At 33.7% G+C, this 5,215-nt stretch overlaps 1 long non-coding RNA gene across 1 annotated transcript; it reads right to left on the bottom strand.

Annotated features, from left to right (window-relative positions):
- Positions 1–1,572: 1,572 nt before the first annotated feature.
- On the bottom strand, positions 1,573–2,462 carry LOC138140616 (uncharacterized). The gene is made up of 3 exons (XR_011162642.1): positions 2,237–2,462; positions 1,763–2,181; positions 1,573–1,705 (listed from the first exon to the last, which is right to left on the bottom strand). It is a non-coding gene; the product is annotated as an uncharacterized lncRNA (long non-coding RNA).
- Between the last annotated feature and the right edge of the window lie 2,753 nt (positions 2,463–5,215).

Below are 5,215 nucleotides of genomic sequence, written 5' to 3'. Positions count from 1 at the left end.
TTCTGCGAAAAGGGATGACCAAAATTCTGCAAAATTGCGCGTTTGTTTCATACGCGTCTAGGTTTTTGCATTTGCAGCCACGTTTAACACAGTTTTTAGCTTTTTTCTTGCAAACCAGACGTCTTTCAAGGACGAGTTTTTCCCTACAGCATTTTTTATTGACGAAATTTTTTTTATGTATATCTTAATTGATTCACATTTTAAAAAGGCATGTAAAAATTACGTTTTTCCACTACTTGTCTCAGAAGGTTTCATTATTGACTCTGGAACCGACCCCAGAAGTAGAATTTCTCTCCCAAAGTTAATAATAATTTTCATGAATAATGAACAGCCGTCACCTAGCAACGAAAGATTTTCGTTGATTTCATTGTTTAACGTAGACGATTTTCATAACAACCGTTGAAAAATGAGAACTCGGATCGTCGCATTGGACTAAATACATAATTTAATTAATAATTATTATCCGAAAGGGTTTTAACGTATCTAGTAGTGGAAAAAATAGTGTATAAACCACCGTGAAGAAGTCCCTTATAGCCTTCGCGCCTTAGAACCCTCGGCACGCCTCGGGCTCTAATCTTGGCGCTCTGGCGTTATAATGATGAACTTGTTCACCTTGGTGTATAATATACTATTTTAAGACTTCGGTGATTGAATTAATGGGATTTTATTCTTCACCATCTAAAATATCTGCATTTTAAATTTCACAAAATTCCGCTGGAAAATAACTGGGTTATTAGGCTCGAAATTCTTAGCTGAGACACCCTGTATATCGAATACGCAGAAAAGTTACGCCCGTATTGCCGAAATCTCGAGAAGAAGTGATAAGTACCTTGAATAATTTGGATTTAAAGACAATTAAAAATGAAATTTTTTTGTTGGTGAATGATCAAGAAACTCAAGTTCTGACATTTTCGTGCAAGACTAATTTGAAATTGCTTTGTTCAAGTAAAAAAAATATTTAAATGGAACGTTTAGACAATGTGCTAAACACTTTTTATAGTTGTTTTGTTTACACGTTTTAGTAAATGGACACTATATTCTTTTAGTGCTTTGGAATTACTTTTAAAACCAAAAATTGTAGCAGTTGATTTTGAAGTAGCTATACGTAACGCCGTTTTAATAAGTTGACCGGAAGTGCGTTGGATGAGTTGCCATTTTCATTTGGGGCAAGCGTGGTTTAGGGCAGTACAAAAATTTGGTTTAGCTAAAAAATATAATGATCCCGAAGATGAAGCCGGAAAGTGGATGCGTTATTTGTTTGGACTACCATATTTAGATCCTGAGGAAGTTGGTGACTGTTTCGCATTCGATTTCGGAGCATTACAACCCACAGATAATCGCATTACCCAACTGGCAGATTATTTGGTGGAACACTATACAGAGTGATCAACAAGAAACCAAATCAAGAGTGCTACCTCATCTTTTATTTTATCGAAACGTACGTCGTATACTAATCACTTTTAGATACTTGCTGTGCACACTCGTTTTGTTGGTTGCCTACCTCTCAAAAATCTATTATTAATTGCCTTTATAAATTTTTTGTAATTCATGAATAATGGATTTAAAAGAAAGTTATTATTAATTATTATTTATTACTGATTAAGGAAAAAACACAGTTACATAAAATTCCTTCATAAGGCACGTAATCTTTGGTTACAAAATTTTAAAAGTAATTATTTTTCATAATTCTTTGTTTTGTTGTTTTCTGTAAGAAAAGTGCTAAAGTTATTATTCTCTCATTTTTGGTTAATTGAGAACTTACTCCTATCTTTTCTAGCAGTTTAAAACATTTAAATTACTCCAAGGTCAAAAAATAAGTTTTCACAAAAACTGCTCGAAATGCTTTCGATTGTAGTCCAGAAAGAGTCAAACTCGCCTCTCATGTTTTCCAAAAACACTTATGAAGCTGTCAGGTGAAATGGATTGCCAAAATTCATTTATGATGAAAATTTGTTTAAGGTAATGTGTGGGTTTTATTTCTTGCAACACACAAGGGAAACAAATTAATATCCTCCTTCAAAATTTTTGCGATAAGTGCCATAACTCGATTTAACTTGTGGTCTTAAACGCCTTATGGAAGTTGAGGGATGTTCATTGATAATTTGTCAAACATTTTGCACCATTTCTAAAATTTGAACCGAGGACTGACCTGATTTCTTCTTAATGATGGACTATGATTCGCTAAAATTAGGCACTATAATTTTAAGACATTGATAAACTTGTTGATAACCAATACCATCAGGTTCGGACATCTGGCTTGAAATACTTCAGTGTAAGGGGGTACAAAGTAAGGCCAGTCTTCACTTTCTTGTTTCACCCTCTTTCGAAAATAATGTAATAAAAATGCCTTCTCTTTAATGGTAAAACCCATTTTACAACCTATTCTGGGATAACTATTGCTTACAATTTCAATAAACGCCTGTAAATATTGCCGAAATCGAAGATTTGTTTTCTAGGTTAAATCACTTAAATTGTCAACAACAACAACCTTGAATTTTGAAATGTGACATTTCAACGAAACATCTCTGTACCAGTGGCGTCGCGTTTGGCAACAAAGCTGATACTTTACTTACTCTTACAAATGTAAAATGTTGCTCTTGTTTATCTTATAAATTGTTTCCCTTATCTTATAATAATAATAAAATACACAATTATAATTCCAACGTCTAAAATTCATGAGGTATGATTTATTATAAAGTAGCGTTTGAGACCACAAATTGTCTACGGCCATGCTTTGAACGCTTATTTGCGTATGATTCTGCTACGACGTGACCGATAATTTGCAACGCTTGCTCTGATTTGCATTCTTGTTGATCACTCTGTATACATGGAAACGCAAAATTTCCTTCTTGGATATGGGCCGAATTATCATCTAGTGTAGACCATACGACTAATGCTTGTGAATCTTTTCACTCGCGTTTTAATGGCAGCTATTATGTTACACACCCACCTCTATTTATATTTTTAGAAGTACTTAAAAATTTTCAAACTTGATACTTACATAAAAATACAAAGTTTAAATGAACCAGTCGATTTAAGAAATCAAATAGTGCGTAGTAAACAAAAATTATTACAAACCCAAATAACAAATTACAAATCAGGCATTATTAATAGATTTCATTTTGTTAAATGTGCTTCACATTTGCACAAAGTATAAAAAAAGATTGTAAACAAGATTTGTAATTTTGATAAAATATAAATGTAACCAAAATTTGTGTTTTGTTTTATGTACCATCCTCTAATATTTTATTTAGTTATATGTACGCGCAAGTGCAGCAAAACATCTATTGGCACTGTAAGTGTCTGTAATGCACCCTTTAAGAACTTAAGTGCAATTAGCAATTCCTCGAACTCCTAGTGCGGAAAAGCAGTACAAAATTGTACCTGGCGTTATAAGGGGATTATAAGCAATGGTTGGCGCGGAAAAGACGCCTGCCCAAAAAAAATATTTCCTTATCTCATTTCATAATCCCTGAAGTGTTCCCGCAAGAACTCGAGTCACGGCTGCGATATTAAAGAGAGTCGGTCATAGGTAGACAGTGCCGAGATTTTATGTTATCTATGCTGTTCTGCATGTAGCCGGAAATCATTCACTCCCGAGGTCCATATACGTAGTATTTTTTGTACGACTCACCGATTTTAATACAAAAAAGCCGAAAATTTGTAAATTGCTAAATTTAAGTGTCATGTTGACAGTTAAAAATTTTTTTTTAACCTTTCGGCTTTTTTCAATTAAAATTTTTGGATCGTGCAAATAATAGTATTTGCACCTCGGGAATGCATGATAGTTACCGTCCGTGCTTTGTAGGACGCTCAGGCTTCGCCTTCGGGCTACAAACTGCACCTCGAGTAAAAAAACAAATTAATTCGAAATAAATATGTATCAGAAAAGGTTGAATTGGCTATGGCTTTTTGCCCAAGGGAAAAAAAGATTACTAAAAGCTTGAGTTGGCAATGGTTTTTTGCCCAAGGGGAAAAAAAGACCCGGTATACTCCATACAATCAGGGAAATTTTCGGTACTTATCGACGATAAGTAAACAATGACTGCCGAAACACTTTCATCGTTAAATCAGAGCGAGGAGCTATAAAACGCAAATTAACAATGGCTCAAAATGTTTTGCCAGATTTAACATGTTTAATGGAAATTCAAGAGCGGTTAACGAAATTAAGACCTATTTATGATGGGTTTTTTGAAATTCAAATGCAGATTGAAGATTTAGAAATTTTTCTTAATCAAACTTCCACTGTAGATCAAGGTACGACTTTTGATAAGGACTACCACAGTGTTTCGTTAAAATTATGCACTTTGGAAGCTCAACATAAATCACAAAATCAACAAACAATAATTGCAAATTCGATTTCAAATTCAAACGAAGTAAATCAAAATTCAATTCCAGTTAAATTACCAGAATTAACGTTACCTACCGTCCCTTGATGGTTCATATTCTGACTGGACCTCTTTTTACGATACTTTTTCAGCTCTAGTCGATCAAAACACGCAACTTTCAGAAATTCACAAATTTCACTATTTAAAGTCGTGCTTAAAGGATAACGCAACTAAAACAATTGAATCGTTAAAGGCAACGGCTGAAAATTATTACATTGCCTGGAGTCTTCTACAAAATCAGTACAGCAATCAAAGATTAATTGTTCAAGAGCACATTTTTGGAATTTTAAATCACAATAATTTAAACAAACCATCGAATCAAAAATTGCGAATGTTATTGGATACTGTGTCAAGTCATTTAGAAGCTCTCAATGTACATCATATCATCCCAGAAAAGTTCCGCGACGTTACTTTAGTTGCAATAATTTCGGAAAAATTAAGAGAATGGCAGTCTAAATTAACGACTAAGCTACCCACATGGGATCAACTAAAGGAATTTTTAGAAAAGCGATGTGAAACATTAGAAACATTACATCTAATGTCTAACAAATCCGTTAATCACGACAACAATTCCAAAAAGGTGAACCTTAAAGTAGTCACGAATGTGTCGACTAACAAAACCAAAAAATCAAATTCCGACAATAACAAAACCCTCACTTGTCCGTGTTCGCAAAATCACAATTATTTAGTTCATTGCGCAGAATTTCTCAATTTAATGGTAAAAGACAGGATTAATCTCGTCCATTCAAAAAACTTATGCAACAATTGTTTTCGCGATAATCATTTAACATCAACTTGCAAATCAGAATATCGGTGTAAACTTAGTT

The sequence above is a fragment of the Tenebrio molitor genome, chromosome Y (genome assembly GCF_963966145.1).
Source record: "Tenebrio molitor chromosome Y, icTenMoli1.1, whole genome shotgun sequence".
Lineage (NCBI taxonomy): Eukaryota > Metazoa > Arthropoda > Insecta > Coleoptera > Tenebrionidae > Tenebrio > Tenebrio molitor.
Note: the sequence above shows the minus strand (reverse complement) of the source record. Positions and strands in the feature narration are given on the sequence as shown.